Here is a 22,276-nt window from a genome sequence, read left to right as displayed (position 1 = left end):
AAGAAATCTAAGGGTGATTAGGGATTGTTGTTCCCCCAAATCAGGCTTTTCTCTCCTCTTCAAGCATATGGTTTTAAAAGGCTTTAGTAAGATTTCTCTGTTTTAATTCTATAGAGAAAATGATTTATGGCTCAAGAAGCCCTCATAAGCATACATGAGATGGGAGATAGAGGAATTTCTGTAAATGCATTCCACTTCTGGTTTCCTGTATGCCCAGAGTTTATTAAACCGACCCCTTCATCTTCCCTAGAATCTTTTTCACCCAAGCAAATGCATCTGGAGTCAGGGCAGCAGGGCCAGCCTGCTCTTTCCAAGAGGCAGTGTTGAAAATCCCTATCGCCCCGCAGAGGTGCTGGGTGGCCTGGGACTACTTTCTTCCTGCTTCTGTGCCTTGGTGCCAGCCACCTAATCTGAAGGACTTGCTGCAGGCAGCCTGCCTGGAGGCTCTGCCATTTGTCTGACAATGTGAGATTCCTCCCTCATTCTGTGACTGCCCCCCTTTTGCTGCCCTTTGGATGGCTGGAATATGGGCAAGCCCTGGGATGTCCTTGAGACAGGCAGGCTGAATGCGGAGCTGGCAGCCCCTTCCCATCTGAATACCTTACAAGGCAGGTGGGAGCAAGGGGCTGACTTCTTATCTCCTGTGCTCTGGACGTGCCTTATTTATAGCCCTGCTGGCAGAGAGAGCAGCTGGCAGCAGCTGCACACGCGGTTGCGGTGATCCAGCAGAGTGGTTAGCCCTGAGCTGACGCTGTCCCCTATGGTCAGGCCGGAGCAGAAGACAGACAGGTAAGGGCCCCAGTTTTCTCTTCCTCCTACCTCTTCCTTGACATCTTCTTTCGCTGTGTCTGCCTGATTTAGACACCAGCTGTGCAAGCTTTATGCCCTGGGAGGGACCCTCCGACTCGGTCCCAGTAGAGACCCAGGTGGCAGTGGCACAACTCCTGCCCCATAATCTGCAGGGAAGAACAGTACCTGCCCTCCTAGAGCTACAGCAGGAGCCTGCAGGCATATAAAGGATGTGGGAGGGCCCTGGTTCACCTTACCCTCTCTGAGTGGGAATCAGAATTTACACTGAGTTTTGAACACCACACAGCTTGTTTTTCAATGAGGAGAGAAAAAGAAAAAAATTAAAAATAAACATTGGATAGGGGGAAAAAACCAGAGCTCTGGAGCTTTTTCTCCCTGGCAGGGTCTTCAGAGACCCTGGGGTGAAAAGGCAAGTTACTGAAGAGTTTGATTATGCTGGGAAACTATGTTTATACAAGATGACTTATTACAGCTGATGGTTTGAAAGTGCACATAGCTGTTACGTGTTTTAAAAAGGGAGTGCATTAATGTTTAACTAACTTCTAAAGCAAAATATATGTGAAATTCACAATACTCAGTAATGCTTGAGCCAATGGCATAAATAATGTTAGTACTGATGAAATGATATATTGGGTTGACCAAAAAGTTTGTTTAGTTTTTTTCCATAAAATAAAAAGCACATTTTTCAATAACTTTATTGATCTGGATAATTTGAGTATGTTGGCTATCTCCAAGAGCATGGTGTAATTTTGATTGTTCTCAATTAACATCTTGATTTGATCACTATCAACTTCCAGCGAGAAATCTCCAGCATAAAACCTCACAAACCACTTTTGACACGTTCAATCAATCATAGCACCTTCTCTGTACATAGCACAATATTTTTTTGCATTTCAGTTGTGTTTTTACCTTTCTTAAAATAATAAAGCATAATATGCCAAAAATGTTGTGTATTTTCTTCCACCTTTGATATTAAAATGGCCACACAAAAATTCACCAATTTTGGTAAGTTTTTTAAAATGCGTGCTGATATGACAGCAGTCACAATACAATCTAACAAAATAATTTCAAATTAAGTTAAAGACAACCAAGCGCTCTAGAGGTATCATACAGAAAAAAAATCAAAAGAAGTTTTTGGCCATTTCAATATTTATCATATACATATAAACATCTACTAGCCAGACTCCATGCAAGGCACTTTATCAAGTCTAACCTAAAAGAAAATTTTCATGTATTTGCTCTGTATAGCTTCTCTGTTTTATTTGTTTTGTTGAGGAATGTTATTTCACTTTGTCTTACTGCTAGGTTTATAACAAGATGTTCTGTGTCAAGTCTATTACATTTTGAGATCCATCCTACTTTATGAAAGTGTTTAATGATTATAGTTTCTAGGGTTTTTTCTAACATTAAGAAAACATTTGGGTGTACAACTTCCATGAAAAATTCCGTGCTTCCCCAGGGAGCATCCCTGGATGCTCCCCTGCCACCGGTCTTTGAGCACATTTTCCACTTTTAGACTTCATTTGTCCCATTGGTGTTTCCAGAGTCCTCCATTGATTCCAGATCTTGGAGGCTAGCCCTCTCTTTTTAGTCCCACAACTCTTAATGGGAACCTACACACTTTCTACTAGGTCTGTAAAGTATTTCATATTTAAAATAGATAGCCAAAAAACTCTTAAGTTTAAACTGTCCTCGCTCTCACCTCACTGTTAAAAAACAAAAATCACTGAGTAAGTTTTAAAGATCTTATTGACTTTATTCAATGATTCATAAATTAGTCAGCATCCAATCTCGCAGAAAGAAAGGGGCTTCAAGTAGCTGTGCAAAATGAAAGACTTTTATAGGCAGGAGGGAGCAGGGTAAGAAAGACTTTTATGGGCAGAGAAGTGGGTTGATTATTACAAGGTCACTCTTCTTAGGGGATGGCAGGGAGTCAGTCCATCAGGCAGATAGCCTCAGTTTTACTGGTCAGGTGTTTCCTGTTTGACTGGTTTAAGGTTCCATTTCTGGGAGAAGTGAAACTAATTAAGTCTCTTTGGTGACTTGGGGCTTAGCCTAAGCATTTCCATGTGGGGTCCATTGTCTTCTTTTTAACACCATCAAAGAAAGAGGTGAAATTATATTCATAGTGTTGATTTTCTTTGTTGTTTTTCTTAGTATACAGCCATGTGTTTACCACAGAAAATACACTAGCAGAGAAAAGAAAATACTCAGTATCTTATTGTTTATCTTAATTATTCTAAGAGGTCCTTGATTGTAAGGCCAACTATTAAGTTAATACTAGCTTTAAAAGAGAGGGAAAATATTCCCACTATGTTGCACATTAATGTACTTTAAGATGAACCACAAAATAACAAACTATGAAAGAAATATAAATTATAATTAAGGAATATGTATGTACATATGGATATGTATATATAAATACAGGTTATTTTGGTTATCATTTTTGTTCAATTTATAGTCAATGTACTTTAACTATGAATTTAATCTTTCACTGAATATGGGTTGTCTCTTTATGACACTATGACTTATTTTATTTAGCCAGAATATTGAAATATCCATAACAATAAAATAGATTGGAAGTAAAAAGCATAAACTGAGATTTAGATAAGTAATTTTTATTACTTGTTTTGAAGTAATATAACTTGTTTTGAAGTATGATCTGCTAGTTTCTACACTATTAATGCTACCTACTGAACAGTAAAAAGGCTCAACCACCTTGTGCCTTGGTCTGTATGCTCCCCATTTGTCTTACTGATCTTCTTCATTATTATTGATTTGTCAGCCCTTCATCACTTAGGCTTTGACATACTAAAATTAAGGATGAAAAATATAAAGAAACTAACATAAGGTGTGAGTGATTTGGTATTTAACAGATGTCTTTCATAAATACCATTTATTTTTAAGTGTAAATTTATAACAATAAAATTAATTTGAACTTGAGGGACAATTTTACAATTTGGAGCTTTGTTTGAATTTAAAAGATAAGTTTATATAGAAAGTACAGAAATTAAAAAAAATAACACCAAAGTGTTAAATAGAAATAAAGCCATGCCAAGGCAAAAACAGATGAAATATGCCCTGTGTGTTTTATTAAGAAAGCTGTGTAATTAGATTTTAAAGAGAAAGTGCAAGAATTTCATTTTGGATTTTAAGAAGTGAGGCTTCTTCTGCCGGATCTGCATAAAGGGGGCAGAGACATCTGAAGGGACAGGGGCTGACTATTTTCATGTTAAGTAAAGAGCACCTTCCACCTGGGCTAGAGTCTGTGCTAGACTAATTTCAAAATGTCAGTCTATGGTTTAACATGAGCGCAAAATAGAAAAATACGTGATATTGATTATTCTACTTCTCTCTTATTCACTACTTTGTAGGAAGATAAAATAACTATTATGGAGGCACAAAGGGTTCTATGGCAACATATTATGTGTAATAACGAAAATGATAAAAGGTGCAATTGCCCAGGACTTCCAGCCAAGATGGAGGCATAGGTAGACACACTGGGCCTTCTTGCACAATCAAAACTAGGACAACAACAAATTTAAAAACAAAAACAACAAGAACTGACAGAAATTTTAACTGTATGGAAATCCAACAACCACGGAGTTAAAGAAGAAACATTCATCCAAACTGGTAGGCGGGGCGGAGACAGGCAGCCAGGTGAAGAGGACTCATTTACTTAACAAGTGGTAAACACATGTTTGTATACTAAGAAAAAAAACAAAGAAAAACAAAGAGCCTTAACGAGAGGCTCTTTACTTAACATGAAAATAGTCAGCCCCTGTCCCTTCAGATGTCTCTGCCCCCTTCATGCAGATCCAGCAGAAGAAGCCTCACTTCTTAAGGCAGCAGCTGGAGGACTGGGGCGGAAAAGGTGGCGGCTTGCAGACTGGATGGTACCACATTTGCATGCAGATAAACCAGGAGGAACAACTGGGGAGCGAGACAGAGCACTCAACCCAGGGTTTCTGCACAGGTGAAATAAAGCCTCAAAGCCTCCAACTAAAAACACCTATGGGAGTTGAAGTGGCCATGGAAGGAACTCCCAGACTCACAGGAGAATTCATTGGAGAGACCCACAAGGTCCTAGAATATACAAAACCCACCCACTGGGTATCAGCACCAGAAGGGCTCAATTTGATTGTGGGTAGTGAGGAAAGTGACTGAAAGCCAGCAGAGAACAGAGCAAGCAGCACTGTTTGCTCTCGGACTCCTCCCTGACATAGTGTCACAACACAGTGATGTGATTGCCCTGTCCCGGTGAACACTAAGGCTCTGTCCCTTACTACATAAGGGTGACCCAAGACAAAAAAAAAAGGCCTAAATGAAAGAACATATCAAAGTTCCAGAAAAAAATACAACTAAGCAATGAAGAGATAGCCAGCCTATCAGATGCACAGTTCAAAACACTGGTGATCAGGATGCTCACAGAATTGGTTGAGTATGGTCACAAAATAAAGGGAAAAATGAAAACTATGCAAAGTGAAATAAAGGGAAATATACAGGGAACCAACAATAACAGGAAGGAAACCAGGAGTCAAATCAATGGTTTGGACCAGAAGGAAAAAAGATAAACATTCAACCAGAACAGAATGAAGAAGAAATAATTTTTTTTAAATGAGGAGAGGCTCAGAAACCTCTGGGACAACTTTCAACATTCCAACATCCGAATCATAGGGGTGCCAGAAAAAGAGGAAGAGCAAGAAATTGAAAACTTTTTTGAATAAATAATGGAGGAGAACTTCTCCAATATGGCAAAGGAAATACACTTCCAGGAATTCCAAGAGGCTCAGAGAGTCCCAAAGAAGTTGGACCCAAGGAGGAACACACCAAGGCACACCATAATTACATTAGCCAAGATTAAAGAGAATGAGAGAATCTTAAAAGCAGCAAGAGAAAAGGAGACAGTTACCTAAAAAGGGGTGGCCATAAGACTCTTAGCTGATTTCTCCAAAGAGAACTTACAGGCAAGAAAAGTCTAGAAAGAAGCACTCAAAGTCATGAAAGGCAAGGACCTACATCCAAGATTACTTTATCCAGCAAAGCTATCATTTAGAATGGAAGGTCAGATAAAGTGCTTCCCAGATAAGGTCAAGTTGAAGGAGGTCATCATGACCAAGCCCTTATATGAAATGTCGAAGGGACTTACCTAAGAAAAAGAAGATCAAAAATATGAACAGTAAAATGGCAACAAACTCACAGCTATTAACAACCAAGCCTAAAATAACAACAACAATAACAAACTAAGCAAACAACTAGAACATAAATGGAATTACAAAAATGGAGATCACATGGAGGTTATCAGCACGGGAGTGGGAGAGAGAGGTGGGGGAAAAGGTACAGAGAATAAGTAGCATAAATGGTAGGTACAAAATAAACAGGGGAGGTTAAGAATAGTATAGGAAATGTAGAAGCCAAAGAACTCATACATACAACCCATGGACATGAACTGAAGTGGGGGATTGTGGGTGGAAGGGGGTATGCAGGGTAGAGGGGAATAAAGGGGAGAAAATGGAATTAGTATAGCAGCATAATCAATAAAATATATTTTTTAAAAAGGTGCAATTGCCCAGAGTTGAATATGGTTAAATTAATTAGGACACAGCCAGAATATGGAATACGTACACATCAAAATGTTGGCATAGATTTTAATTTTTAATCAAAATATAAGGCTATATTCATAATATATGATTCTAACTGTGTAATATATGTATATAAAAGTATTATTTCTAAGGGATAAAGGTGGTAATAATTATATATTTTCTCTACATTTTAAATAGTTTGATAAATTTTCTACACTGAGATTAATCATAAAAAATTTTATTGCAAAATTCCATGCAAATATAAAACATTCTAATTATTGCCAATTATAAAAACTATAACTAACAATCAGAATGGTCAGCCTCTTAAAAATAGTAGCTAAAGCCCTGGCTGGTGAGGCTCAGTTGTTTGGAGCATCGTCCCATAGCCAAAAGGTTGTGGGTTCTATTCCCAGTCAGGACACAGGCCTAGGTTGAGGTTCTATCCCTGGTCTGGGCTCTTACATATGGGCAGCAACTAATCAATGCTTCTCTTTTCAGTCAACCAATCAATTGATGTTTCTCTGTCTTCCTTCCTCTGTCTCTAAAATAGCAATGAAAATATGTCCTCAGATGAACATTAAAAAATAGTAGCTAAAATTTATTAAATGATAGCTATATCCAGCAACTATGTACTAGCTAAACACTCACAACTACCCTATAAATATTACTACTATTATTATTCCTGTTTTCAGATAAGAAAACAGGTTTAGAACAGTGTTATCCCCTATAGAAGTTGCAACCAAGTTAAAGATACAGTCTGGCCCTGGCTGGTGTGGCTCAGGTGGTTGAAGCATCCTCTTGTAACTGAAAGGTTACTTATGGGTTCTATTCCCAGTCAGGCCTATACTTAAGTTGTGGTTCCACCCACCACCTGGGCACTTACAGTCCTGGGCAAGGTGTGTATGGGATGCAACCAATGGATATTTCTTTCTTACTATAGCGATGTTTCTCTCTCACCTTTCATCTCTCACTATAAAGCAATGAAAACATGTCCTCAGGTGAGAATTTAAAATATTTTTAAAAATATGGTCTGGCTTCAAGGATTTCATAATCTAGTGACATTAGAATAATATGAGAGAGCAATATTAAAGCCATATGCAGTGAACAGTGTGGTTTGAATTCTCAGGTCCTACAGGAATGGTGTGTAATGGCTATTACTTGTGTGTATAGGAATATTACTCGACTAGGTAAAATATGCTTGAGGTAAAATTTACATAGAAAAAGGTAGGGAGCCTAAAGGAAGTAAAAAACTTATAAAAGGCCAAGACAGGTGGGGAAGGATGTGAACAGCGTGGACTTGGAAATAAATAGGATTTGTCCTGCCAGGTGAAAGGTGTGTCCTGCGTGTATTAGATGGTGTGCTAAATATGTGTTGGGAAGCAGGAACAAGCACTGGGGACAATGGCTACTTTTCTTGGTTTTTTTGAGACATTTCTAAAATCCAACATTTTGTAAGAGGAAATAAAGAGGTCTCCTGCTCCACAGTCTGAAAAAGAAAAAATCTTCTCTTTAAAGAATTTGAACTAGTACTTATTTGAATTCTAAATTTAAAATAAAATGAAGCTCTGAGTTAGGGAAGTAGTAGAAGCTGGCTCTGGAGTGCACACCATATGCACATGTGCACACGCATGGTGACCCTCGAAGCAGCTCTGTGAGGATGGCTCTGAGTTCCTCGTCCATGTATGAGGACCCCGAAGTGCTGAGGGGTAAAGGGGCTCGGAGCCAGGAGGCGGGGCAGCTCGGGTATGAACCCAGACAGTGCACTGCCAGCAGTGACAGGCATCTGACCAGAGACTATTGGGAAAGTCTCCACCATGAAAACAGGATCTCACCAGAAAAAGGAGTGAGGGCTTTTAAATTACCCCCCTTCTTTAAAAAATTCTCCCTTTATCTCTAGTACCTTCTCGAGAACATGGGAAGGTTGTGTTCACTCCTTGCTCATACCCCAATAGCTAGCGCAGTGCTTTGCACACAACAGCTGCTTGTAAATATCCACTAAATTGCTGTGTTTAACTCAGGCATAGGAAGCATTAAGATACAAAGAAAGGAGCCAGAAGTGTCCCTTGTCTCCAGTCCTGTTCCTCTGTGATGCTGACTCGAACAGGTCTGAAACCCACTCCCCACCCTTTGATGTACAGCCCAAGGACAGAATGGTTTCAATAAACACTAATTGCAATAAACCCTGTTGCAATAAACCCTAATATTTCATGATAATGTGTCTCTGAGGAATAAATCCTCTGACTTGGAAGTTTTTATTCACCAAAGTCTGTGTGTGAGTGTGTGGTACATGTCTGTGAGTGTGGGCGGTGTGTGTGAATGTGTGTGTTTGGTTGGGGGTTAGGAAAGAGATTGGAGATGCTGAGTAAATTCTAAATGGTGTAAGCTTTTTCAAAAGCTCTCCAATTTAGTTCAGAATTTCTTAATTAACCATTAGAAAACAACACCATTTTGTTCTTTTAACTTAATTTAGTAAATAACAAAAAATACAAGTTAGAGAGAATAACCTCCTTATTTTAAAACCTTAATTTTAATTACATTGAATTATGAACCAAACATTATGCCTTCCAAGACAGAGGCCAGCAACACTTTAAATCAATTAGACTCAGTAAAGTAATTACAAAGTGCATGCAACAGAATGAAAGTGAAGAAGTTTTATTGTTTTTTAGATTTTATTTATTTACTTTTAGAGAGAAGAATGGAAGAAAGTGAAGAATTTTAAAAGTAGGTGAGACAAACTCCTTTTAGGCACCTTTCTCTCTACTTCTGCAAACCGAAAATGAAAAAATCCTATAAATAGGTGCAAATTTGTTGGCACTCAAATTAAGAAGCACCAGCAACTATCCAAGTGAGGGAAGAAATATTTACAACCACAGTTCCAAGTCTAAAATACTCTCAGATGGAAAAACTCTGAGGACAGTGAAGAGGGCAGAGTGAGGACCTTCTAATCAAAACAGAGTTCTCAATAAGTCAGGAAGCTTGGAATTCACAGTGACAAGTTCAACATCATTTAAGTAATTAAATTTCTACAGAAGAATTGACAGAGCCTTCAGCCACTGTTAAGCAGCAGCAGTAGCAAACCCTCCAGTCTGGCTGGGGGTCAGCTCCTGCAGGATCCTGGCACCCCGCCCGGAACTGTTTCCACTTTTGTGTACAGTGCTTCACTGTTTCCTGGGCAGCCGTGGCAAAACTCTGCCAGTTGGAGCAGCTGGGCAGCTCCACAGGTCAACTTCAGCTCAACTGAACCACGAGTCTCTTTTTAAAATTTGTTATCATTTCCATAACGAATTAGATCACGTCTCTCACCTGCTCATAACTCTCCAATGGCACCCCAAATCAAAACACAATCTCAACACTACATAACCTACAGAGTCCTACATTGACCCAGGCCCTGGGAATCTGATCTCATGTCCTCCCTTTCTCCCTGTCCACTTCGGATGCTCCTGCAGTCACACCGCCCTTCCTCCCACTGCCCTGCCCCAGGGTATTTTCACTTGCTGGTATCAGTGCCAAGAAAATCACACAACTTCCTTCCTCTTTCATTCATACTGCATCTGAGATACACCCACCCCAGCTAAAATTACACTGTCTAGCTCCTTACCCTGATCTACTTCTGTTCAAAGCACTTGTCTCACACATATCCACACTCATAGCTACATATGTATTAGTGTTCATCTGTCCCTGAGTAACATGTGAGCTCCAATTGCAGCAGAGACTTGCTATTTTGTTCACTGAGATTTCCTCAGGACCTACAATAGTGAGTGGCACAAACTAGGTCCTAAATAAGTGTTTGTTGAAAAAGAAGGCTCAAATGCTTTACAGCTTGTCACTGTAATTTATATACCAACATCCATCACAAAGTAGTCTTATCAGGCCAAGTCTAATGTTTCCCTGACCACAACTTAAACCTCATTTCAAAACTCACTACATTTGCATTTTGCTACAAGAGACAAGTGGGACCTAGGAATTGGGCCATTTGGGCTTGGATCCCAGCTCTGCCACATACAACGTGCCCAGGCTAGAAATCACCTTCCCAGAGCCTACTCTTTAAAGAGGATAAAGAGGACAAGAACCTCTTAAGGCACTTGGAAGGACCCCACAAGTCAGTAAAAACACTAATAGCTACCATTCATTGAGGAGCACACACCGTGTGCCATAAAGCGTGCTGTGGGTTTGCTTCACGTTGTCCTGTCTTCACAACGACCATCTGACGTAGGCATTATTAGCAGTCCCGGTTACAGTTGAGGTAACAGAGAAAAATCCAGAAAAGTATCCTTACTTAACTAAGAAGATGTAGTTGTGGTAGCCATTTTAGTTTCCCACTGCCACTACAACAAACCATCCCAGCCTGTTGTCTGAAAGCAACACAACTTTGTCTTACAGTTCTGAAGGTCAGAAGTCTGAAATGCTGTCACTGGGCTAAAGTCAGGGCCGGCAGGGCAAGAATTGCCCTCCGGAAATAATTAATTTTTGGCTTTTTCCAGCCTGCACAGGCCTCCTACATTCTTTGGTTCATGGCCCTTTCTCCACTTTCTAAGCCAGAGTTAACATTTTCAAATCTCTGACTCTGACTCTCTTGCCTCCTCTTTCCAGTATAAGGACCCTGTGATTCCATGGGGCTCACCTGGATGATCCAGTATAATCTCCCTCATCAAGGCCCACAGTTTAATCACCTGTAAAATCCTCTTACAAATTCTGGGGATGAGAATGTGGGCAGCTTTGGGATTAGCCCACGTCTGCTTCTGTCATAATCTGTCATTATTCTGTCATAACCTCCTGCCCACTGCACTACTTAGCACACAGTACAGCCTTTTGTGTTTCGCAGATCTTTTTCCCTTTGTTACAATGAGGGGAGGATGAAAAGCTTGGATCTCAGCTTCGGATTTTATGTGACACTAACCTGGACAATTTGTCCCCTTGTGCCCTGCAATGCACAGGATGCCAAAGAATCACAGTTAACTCTACAAAGCACTTTATCTTAATGAGCCAAGTCTTAAAATATTCAGTCTCCCTTTATCCTCACCCACAGTATTGACTTTCAAGAAACCATAAATATTCCATAAAAGTAGGTTGCAAAGTGGAAATGACCTGTTTGGAGGCCACGCTGCTCATGGTGGGGAGGTGTCTGGGAAGAGAGGTCCGAGTCACATTCTGGGGCACTCCCGGCACCAGGATGCCCCACAGTAACACAGCAGGTGGAGAAGAGCCCACTAACACGCAAGAGGCACCAGGACAGGCTGGGTGACTTCACTCAGGGTGCTCCAGTGAGGTATTCAGGGCCCAGCAGCACAGGTGACAGTGATGGGAGGCTGGGGAAATGCCAGCCAGCAGCAGGGCAACCTGATTCACCAGGATCAAGGAGACTGGGCCCTGAGGCCACGTGTCAGCCATGGAGGGTGGTGTGCAGCAGGTGTCCAAGTCATGTTGGTGCCTGGGATGATTCCAAGCTCTCAGGGGCTGGAAAGGGTCTGAAGGCAGTTCCAGAGCCAGGAAGACAGGGGGAGATTAGAAGGGGTCCACAGCTCAGCAAGGCCCCTGATTCCCAAATCTGTGGCAGTTGAACTATGTCAGACCTCATCTTGAGTGGCATCAGGTTGCCCCTATATATACACAAATACCCTCCGACTTGAGGATGGCTCAGGAGCCACCAGGATAGGAAGCGTGTGAAAGGGGTCAGTGTTCCAGGTGGAGGGACTGGGGTAAACTTGGAGGGGCCCCCGGACCACAGGAACAAGGCATGTGGCATGAGTTTCAGGGGCAGGTATCCAGTTGCATTGTCCCAACCCTTTCCAGGGTCTATTTCAGTGTTAGAAATTAGTAAATAAACATAAGAGCTGTGTGTTTTTTGTAACAGAGAGATGATAATAATAATACAGATTGTGCGCCTTAGACATATTTTCCTCAATTATCTACACTTAGGGTGACCATAGAATTTATGGTAAAAACTGGGGCAGTTTGAGAGGCAAAGAGAATGCTTTCAATAAGTATGTTGGGTCAACAGGTAGAAATGGACAGGTCCAAGGGGCCCCTGCTGTGGAAGGGCCCAGTTTCTGGGCCCCACGGCTCCTTGTTTTACAGGAGCCCTCCAAGGGCTCCTGCGGAGCCGCCTTGGCTAGAAACAAACATTTAGAGGGATTTTTCAACCCCCATAAGCTTTCTGCCACCTCAGACATTTTTATTCTTTTCACAAGGAAGATAAAAAAAAACCCTCAAGCAGGGTTTCCTGTAACATATAACTAGGCTGTGACCCCCTTATACCAGCCAGTATGTTAAAATCAAATGTGTTTCTTTCTTCAAGAGACTATTATTTGAGTTTCAAGGCCTTACCATGTAGCTTGATTTTCTTTTGGGACATTTTGCTAAACTGAGGAGCCTTTCTTCTCTGCTGCCCCTCTACAAGAAACCACGAGTTCACAAAAAGCTTTCTTCTGGCCTAAATGCAAGTTTTTCAAACTAGAGACCAGTTTCATAGCTCTGTGTGAGGCAAGAAAACCATATAGTGTACTGAGATCCACATATTTTTAACAATAAAATAAAATAAACTAGAATATAAAAAATAGAATAAAAGAACAGAATACATCTCCCATAGTAAGGATAAGCATTATTTCATCATAATATTTTTCCAGCACCACAGGAAGGCTGTGTGTAAAAACATCCTTCCTGGTGTGGGCCGTCATCAGTGCTGGCGATCCACAGTTGTGGCCACATTTTCTGGTCCCCTATTTCCTTTTGCCTGGATCCTCACATGACCAAGGGCAGCTCACTCACTCCCACAGGCCTCTCAGACACACTTGTCTCTCTGCAGACGGCCTAGTTTGATCCCTTGGGCCGGAGACAATGAAGCGGTTTCCTACTTGATCAGTTTTATAGACATGAGTCTTCATGGAAAAAGTAAAAGATCAAAACAAAACAAAAACCTGTGAGGTTCACCAACAAGTGAAAGGGTTCTGTGAGCAGAGCTCTGAGAAGCTAAAAAGCAACATGGCTAATTATTAGGAACCCCGCAACTCTTCTGCACATCCACCACCCAGTATTGTTTGTGCCCAAGTGTGCAAGTACAGATTGTTTGTGTGTGCCTGTTCTAATTTACCCCACTTATGTGCCAAAAAAAAACAGGTAAAATATCTTGTAACCTGGGGGCCTGGCCCCTTCCTCACTGTACTAGGGTCTCTGTAGCAGCCTCTTCCGGTAATTCACAGAAGGTCTGGGGGTGGTTAATTGGGTACCCCCCACATCAAAGCCTGCCTTTTATGACCACTGGCTGGGGAAGGGAGAAGAGGGGACCCTGGTGCTGAGCAGAAGGGAGCCACCCTAGGCAGGATGTCTGGAAGGAGTGATAAAACCAACTGCATAGGTATTTTAATAGACATGCTGTTTCCATTCTTTACCATGTGTTCTTTATTCTGCTCTGGCTATTTTTTACTTGAATTATGGAGCTCTGCTTCTTTGTTAAAGTAACTCAGACTAAGCAATTGCTTTTCTACATAAAAAATGCATACAGATATTTTGGGTAGGGCTGGGATGCTGGTGAGGGGCTGAGATAGAAAGCACATTGCCTTTCTGGAGGCTGAGGATTTTTCTCTTACCTCTTCCTTATGGGAGTATAGAACCTATGTTTCCAAGAGCCCAGAGCACCTTGACAAATGCAGATGGCAAAACACTGTGTCCACTGGGGATAGGCACCTCCAAAGGATGATGAAATGGTATGGCCATTATACTGTCACAGAGGTAGCAGATAGATTTTCATTACACAGGCAAGATGCAAAGATAAACAGCCTTCCTGCTCCAGCAATGTGGTGGACTCATCTGAGTGCTCAAGCAAGTACTTCCTCTCTTGTACCACAATCTCCTCTCCTCTAAAATGCAGATAATTGTATTTGTAAAGGGTTATTGTTTATGAAATATGCTTCTGAAATCTTTGAGTGGCTCTCAAATAGTTAAAAGTTGAGCTCCAATTTGCAATCATTCAAGAAGCTGAACTTAGCAGCCCTTACCTCATTCAACACTATTGGCCACTACTCCTTGAAATATTTCAGTCATTGATGTCCCCTCTCTCTCCTGGTTCCCCCATCCCTGGTCTACATGGATGCTTCCTCCTCTACCTACCTTTTAAACTCCAAAGGCTCCTGGAACTTGATCTTTGACCCAGCCCTCACAATCCACACCCCCTTGGGTTTCTTACTTACTCCATTGATTTTTGTTGTTGTTTTTAAACTGCCATTTGGCTGGTGAACCCTTACAGCCATATCACTAACTCTAACATCCTCCAGCTTGTTCATATAAGTTTGGGAAATTTTTTATTTGAATGGCCTTCCTGAAAATACTTCAGTTTCAAACTAAAATCATCCTGTACCACAAGCTTATTTTTTCTATTTTCCTGATGATGGTACCTGTCATTTATCTAAGCCAAAGAAATTATCTTGGATGTATCCTCAGGACCCAATCACCTATCATAATTTCTACTGATTTTATGAATTTAAAATTCTTGAATGACTCCTACTCCTAATACTACTGCCCTCATTTCTAATCTACCTTCCTTTGAAAGGACCAGGGCAGCAGCCTCTTGTCCTAGGTTGGGTTTCCCAGGAGTGAGGTCTGCGTTTTATTGAGGAAGTGCCCCAGTAGGCAGTGGGGAGGGAGGAAGATCAGCAAGAACGTGGTTTCAGGCCAAGTCCCAGCCTCAGCCAGACCTTGTGGGTTTGACCTGACTAAGAGAGCTGCACTTCCACATCCCCACACCTGCCAGTGATTGTTAAGGGCATCCAGGAGGGGGAGTGACACAGTTCTAATAGCCTAAATGCACTCAACACAGAGACAGTGAAAGAACGCTGGCAGAATCTCCTATGTTCCTAAATGAGCCCCTAGTAGATTTCTATACTTGAGTCAAAATCATCTACCAAAATCAAAGAATGAGCCATGTCAGTCTCCCTCCCAATCTCTGACTCCCAATCTCCTAGCTGCACTTTGTGGAAGTGGCCTCCATTCCCATCTTCACAGGTATCAAAATTAGATAGAGGGATGGAGTCTGTGTTAATATACAACATCCTCTTCTGAAGATTCATGCTGCCCACTGGTTCATTAAAGGCTCTGAAAAGTCTTGTGGTAAAGACACCCGTTAATGTGTTTAACTTAGGAATTACCAGCCCTATCTGACCTTAACCTTGAGTGTTTGCTTATGTGTGTCATGTGTGAGGCACCCTTACACATGCTACCTGCAGACCTGAGTGGGAGATGCTGGCCTATAGGAGAAAGCTCCTCAGTGTGACATGGAAGGTTTTCTACGGCTTGGTCCCACCTCCTCTCAGCCTCATGTCTGGCTCTGGTAATTCTGAACTGTGTGCAAGACTTGACACAGGCCCTGACATGTCACAAGGGCCTCTGCGTCCCATTAATGCTGTCCAATTGTCCACCTTTTCATGTTTCTGTCAAGGCTCAGGCCAGATGATATCTCTTCCAGGAAAAGCCTTCCTAGGACCTTGTATTAGTTAGGGTTCTCTAGAGAAACAAAACCAATGGTGTGTGTGTGTGTGTGTGTGTGTGTGTGTGTGTGTGTGTGTGTAAGAGACATTGATTTATTGTAAGGAATTGGCTTCTGTTGTTACGTAAACTGAGAAGTCCCAAGACCTTTAGGGTGAGTCAGCAAGCTAAATATCCAGAAAATTAAATGTTGTATTTTGAATCCAAAAGCAGAGAAAAAACTGATTTTTCAGCTTGAAGGTAGTCAGACAGAAAGAACTCTTTACTCTGGGGAGGGTCAAAGTTTTGTTCTATTCGGGCCTGCGACTGATCAGATGGATCCACCTTCATTAGGAAGGACAATCAGCTTTACTCATTTACTGGTTCGTATGACAATCACATCCAGAAACACCCTAAAAATGCCCCAAATAATGTTTGACCAAACATCTGGGCACATAAAATTAACCATGACGGACCTTCGGGTCAGGCTAAGTACTTTCCTTTGCTACCATCACTTTCTACACATACACTTTCCATATCTTTGTTGTTGTTGTTCTTTTACCATATTAATCATTTTTGAGTGTACACTTCAGTAATGTCAAATATATGCACAGACTGAGGCCAGGATTTGACCTGAAACCATGTCCTTGCTTAGCTTTCTCTCCTTTCCTGTCCTATTTCCCTGTTTCCCCCACCATTAGGCAGCAGGTCTCCAGAACATTTTCATACTGCAGAACTGAAACCCAGTGCCTGCCTAACACTAACTCCCCATTCCCTCCTCCTCCACCCCCTGGCAGCCACCATTCTACTTTGTTTCTATGAATTTGACTACTCTGAGTGTGTCATGTAAGCGGAATCATACAGTATTTGCCTTTTTGTGACTGTCTTATTTTACTTAGGATAACATCCTCGAGGTTCATCCATGTTGTAGCAAGTGTCAGAATTTCCTCCTTTCTTAAGACTGAATAATATCATGTTGTGTGTATACACCACGTTGTGTTCATTCACCCATCGGTGAACACTTGAGTTACTTTCACTTCTCAGGTATTATGAATAACGTTGCTATGAACATGCAAGTGCAAATATTTCTTCGAGACTCTGCTTTCAATTCTTTTGGATATATGAGTAAATATACCTAGAGTGGGATATACTTTCCAGAGCTGAACCCTGACCAGATCTTACTGGGCTCTCACCTTTACCCAGCTGGCTCGCTCCCTCCCAGTCACACTGGACTTTAAACTCTGGAAGGGATGGGCTGACATTTCTTTATTTTTGTGGCATTGTGAGGATGAATCACTTAGCAAATAGGAAGTTTCTGACTGGTAATTTCTTCCTGCCCACTGTCTTCAATCCAATTGCCATGAGAAGGATGTCAGATGAGCTTTTATTGTCAAAATAGCCTTGAGTTTCGGGATCTTTTACAAATTCTTTATTTTAAAGATTAAGATTTGAAGTGATTAGGGAAAAAGAACTCTATAAGCAGGAATAAGAAACAAGGGCTGTTAAGCTGAGCTAAAAAATAATTAATGCGGAAAAAATGTTGTACAATATACTTAATTTTCTTTAAAAGTTGACTTTAAATGTGACAGGATTGATCTTTGCTAATACTCTTTCTAAAGTTATCATTTGTTTTTATTTTTAAAAGTTATATGTTGAAAATTTAACTCAAAAATAATACTGGGAAGTTATGTTAATGTCCTTTAATTTTTGTCTACACTTTCAAATACAGTGGGTGTCAGCCTGACTTTTGGGGATCAGCTTTATAAAAAGCTGATAAAATGAATGAGTCTCATTACCCAAACGAGTACCACACACCTGTGCCCACAGAGGCCCATTTGGAATTCCTACATGTTGGTTTGTATTACTGCTCTCCTCCCTTAAGTTTCATGAGGATTTGGTTCAGAGCCAAAATGGTGAATATTTTGCAAGCAATGAAATAGAACTTGAAATCTTAAAATAAAAACCTTTTATGTACTGGACCCCTGGAATCCTACCTGACGTTTGTTTAACAGGCAGCGCATGGCTTCCTAAAGTAACTAAGCATGTTTCCATCACAACTTTTCTCCACGTTCACAGCCTCACTGACGCCACCCGCATTTGGCCTAGTAGTTACTCGTTTCACTCCTCCTCATTTCAGTCTTGCTGCATTTCTTTCCACCTATGTGGACCCCTCTGGTTGCCAGCACAATAAAAATACAAGCTCACACAAGATGTGCATACCACACACTTCCCTCTGGTTGCCTGTGCCAAGAAATCCTTCTGGTCTGAGTAAGACCATCTGAAATGTTGGTTTAGACACCACCAACAACTTGCAGTGCAATATATGACACATTTACCAGAGATTAGCAGTCAAAATAGACTTCAAAGGCATTGCCTTAATGAGTCTGCTGGCAAGCAGCTTACTGACATTCAGAGAACCTTTAGCAGAAATGCTCAGTTAAAGTAGGCTGTAGCACCTGACCTGGGCTCATGCAGACTAACCATCACCTTAATCTTCTCTGTCTGCCAAGAGACCAGCCTGGCCCTGCCAGACATAGAGAAGACAAAATAATTCATTTTGCAGCTATTTGGGTTTATTTGTCTTATCAGAGCACATGCCTGGTTATTGTAAGGACCATGAAAAGAGACAGAGAAGCCAGGCTTCTAGTAGGTGAAGGAGTTGCCAGTAAAACTAACCTGGGTTTCAGAATTGCCAGGTCTTCTTCCAGCTGGTAAGCTGCTTCTTTTGGGGAGAAAAAAGTTATATGCACAGCCCTGCTCTGCTGCATTCCACCCTTGGTGTGAGCACTGGAAGATGCTGGGTCTTGCCTCCCAAATCACAGCCTCTGATTCCAGCTTTGCCAGGGTGTGGATGGTAATCTCGGGGTCCTTACCCCAGCCTAATAACTGGGTCAAGCTTCCTGGTATTCCTTGCCCTCTGGAATGCTTCTTTGTCCTGGTTAACTCTGCCGAAGGCCCTCGCAGTAGGGAGCAGGCAGGAGTCAGCTTGTTCTCCTAGCTCAGGCCCTGGGGAAGGCTGGGCCAGGATGTGTCTTGTTACTAGCACAGCATGAGCTTTTCCCATCTGATCCACACTAAGCAGCTCTGGGACTCCAGGGAAGTCAGGGATGAACTGGAGATGGTTCCAGGATGGATTTATGTCACCTCTGCCTCTTCTTTCTGGGACCAAGTACCTTGGTAAGCATTTAAATGATAATGTTACTATATGTCATATGCAGTAGACCAGAAGGTTGGTCCTAAGCACAATTACAACGCAATTAACAATGCTATTAAACAAAAATAGAAAATTTACTATTAACTTGAGGGCTGATCTACTAAGCTTCCACGTGCCCTCTACACTTACCCTACTTCCCTAGTTTGCTCGGTTATAATATCATGGCCTGTCTTGAAATGGCTGAAGGTAAATTGGGAGAGTTTGGGGGTAGTTTCAGCTTTTCCTCTAGAACCGTTCCTGACTTCTAGGCGAAAGTATCCAGCGCTTTATTTACCCATATAAGTTAACTAGCCAAGTGCTGCCTCCTCACATGTTTACTAAATGGAAGCTTCCTTTTCCTTCCTCTCACCATCTTCTCCTTTCCTGTTTTTCCTGCAGATGATCTTCTCTTGTTCTTTCTGGGACATTCTTCTCAGCAGGCCTGCATAGCACCTTCTCTAGGTCCCCCAAACTTGTTGTACATTGACTTTCACCGCCCCAGCTCAGCGCCCCTCAGCCTAGCACACCTCAGCCTTTCCTATCACTTCAGGAAGGTGTCCTGCCCTGAGACTGCCAGAGACTCTCCCAGGTGCCCCTCCCCCATCACCCTCCTACCACTGGTACCATGTCTCGTGGGAAGCTCCTCTTAAACCACCTCTCCTCCTAGAGTTCCAGACAGAAAGGGAAGAATTAAATCTTCCAAGACTCTTAGTCATGATCCACACCCACCTCACCTTTCTTTAAAAAAAAAAGTCACCATACCAGCAGTCAAAAGAATAAAAGAAAGGAAAAATTTGTTGTAACATTTTTTGTAAAAAAATATTACTTCTCTAAAGCAATCATTCCATAATCTCCTCATTTCCATAATCAGGGATGTGAAGACACTGTCCTCTCTCTGTGTGTGCCCCTCGCACCTGAGCCAAGAAGACCTGTCCAAAACAACAGAATTCTCCCTGCAAACCCAGCTGGCTGTGTGAGGGTGTGCTTCTTGTAAGCCAAAGGACTGGTTCCAGTCTTGGTTGGGAAGTATTCTAAGATGGTCTGCTGATGGTTAAGTCAAAACCAGGGCTACATGGTTTAGAAAGCCCTGAAGTCATCTCCATGAGTACAGATGCCAACAGTAAAACAAAAAGAAAGGCAAGCTTACTCATTGAGTCTACCTCTGGGAATGTTTATACATCAACAGTCTGAGTGAATGAAGGAAATAGAACAGTTTTTTTCCCCTGAGTGATTTCATCTTAAAACAGGTACAGTTGGAGGGAGATAAGCTATGTGCTTCTGTCTGGGCTCATCTCTGCAGACTGTTTATCAGAAACAGCTTCAAGGGTGGGACCCCTCTTCCAAACTATGCAGAGTTGTTATCATTAAATAGGCAACAGCAAGTAGACCTGCTCCACAAATGGTCTGTAAAACATGCTCATGACACTATAGAGGACAGAACTTTTATGAATTTCTGTGGGATACAGGAGTTTCTATTTGCATGTTCCCATTGGTATAGACAAACTTTTTAAAAGCATTTGAAAGAAAATCAAACATGCCCAAAGTATTATTTAGAGACATGAACATCACATTCAGTTGCTAAAAATGAAGACTGTAGACTTCAAGGAAGTCACTCAATGAGCCCCAGTCTTAGTGGTTGGGTAAGGCCCAGGAAAGATGCAGCAGCAGGAGTAGGTCAGGAGAAGCATACCTCACTTCACAAAAACCTTGATCTTGGAGATACAAGCAGTATCCCAAGAACTTCCCCATGCTGACCCCTGATGCCTCATTTTCCGCTTCTTAACCTCTGATGCCACCTGGAAGGACAGGGCCTTCTGCCTTGCTTTAATTCAAGTTGTTTGCAAGCTGGATCTCAATGCAAAGCCCAGATACCTAAACAGCCCAATTGGCAATGGGCTGGACTTTTTTTTTTTATTCAGGGAGGCCAAAAACGAGTCTTTGTATAGCTACCCTATATTGGTTTAGGCATTTTTTAAAAACTGGAATTGAATTCAGTAAAAACTGACCAAGTTATCAATTGCAGAATATATAAAAATTAAGGTCTCAATTCTTGCCCACAAGGGGTCTTACTCCTGTTGTTGTAAAGAAGAGAAGGATGAGACAGTATGGAATGATAAAAAATGAGGCTATTGATTGGTTCCCTACATAGCCTTCCTAGGGGAGACACTTTATCTGTGCTTTAAAGAATAAAGAGAAATTTGCCAGCAGAGCACAATGAACAAAGGAATCTTCCTCCTCACTCCCCTTTCACCCTGGCTGCAGGTAGAGCATATGGAAGCAAAGAGAATGAGCCAGAAGGTCTCAAAGACTGCTTAGCTTAGGATCACAGTCCCTATCTCCTGACCTGATAACTTTCCAAACATACTCACTTCTCAGGCATGTCCTTCATCTGCTTTTAATATGACCTGGAAATTCAAGGAACCAATCAAGACACAGGGAAATAGACACCCTACACTAAGCAATGAGAGTGAGAATTGAGTTCATACAATGTTAACAAAGCCAGGGAACTAGGCTCCAATAAGGCCATCAGTAAGGTGAAAATATAATTTCAAATTGTTGAAATGAAGGCAGAAAAGAAAGAAAAAGGAAAAGACATCTCAAATTTAAGAACACCAAGATGCCCATTTTCAGGTATCCAATGGTCATTTGCCGCTGGAGCACCCTTCATCCCTGTGGGGAGGCTCACAGCTAATCTGGGACTGTTACAGAGTAATTGCTCAACATCTCTCACTGCACGAAATTTCCAAAAATATCATCAGTTAGCATGGCTCAGAATTTTAAAACATATGGGGCAGGGATAGTATGGCCAGTATAAGCTGAAGCTCAGTTATTTTAGAAAATCTTTTCCTGTCTTTCAACAATTCCCATTATAATGATTAGAAAGAAGGTTTTGGCTGTTCCAGAAAGCTCTTTCATGACTCTTAGGTCTGATGTTAAAGCAGTTTCTGAAATAGGTGGAATATTCTCCTTGTTTTTCAGAAGAACATAAAGCAACATATAATACAGCTTTTTATCTCACATCAATCCACACCATGGTAAAGAATCAGCCACAGGAGATATTCTAGAAAATGTTCAATTATTTATTAGCCATAAAAATGACTTGAAAAAAATTAAACAATTTGAAATAACCCTTTAAGGTAACAAGAGAGGTGGTATATTCTTTGTTTCACAGGTGAGATGGGGGACACATGCAAAGTTTAAGGGTGTTTGTTACCTAGGGCACACACACTGCTCCATA

General features: G+C 41.5%; 1 protein-coding gene across 1 annotated transcript in view; it reads left to right on the top strand.

The window, feature by feature from the left end:
• The first annotated feature begins 536 nt into the window (after positions 1 to 536).
• Positions 537 to 22,276, top strand: part of FHL2 (four and a half LIM domains 2) — a 69,157-nt gene continuing 47,417 nt past the window's right edge. Inside the window, exon 1 of the mRNA XM_037134264.2 lies at positions 537 to 789. The gene's annotated coding sequence lies outside the window, so the exon portion shown is untranslated. The remainder of the gene's footprint in view (positions 790 to 22,276) is intronic.

The sequence above is a fragment of the Artibeus jamaicensis genome, unplaced genomic scaffold (assembly GCF_021234435.1).
Source record: "Artibeus jamaicensis isolate MK-2021 breed Jamaican fruit bat unplaced genomic scaffold, CSHL_Jam_final contig_384, whole genome shotgun sequence".
NCBI lineage: Eukaryota > Metazoa > Chordata > Mammalia > Chiroptera > Phyllostomidae > Artibeus > Artibeus jamaicensis.
This window is presented reverse-complemented; position numbering and strand designations above follow the sequence as displayed.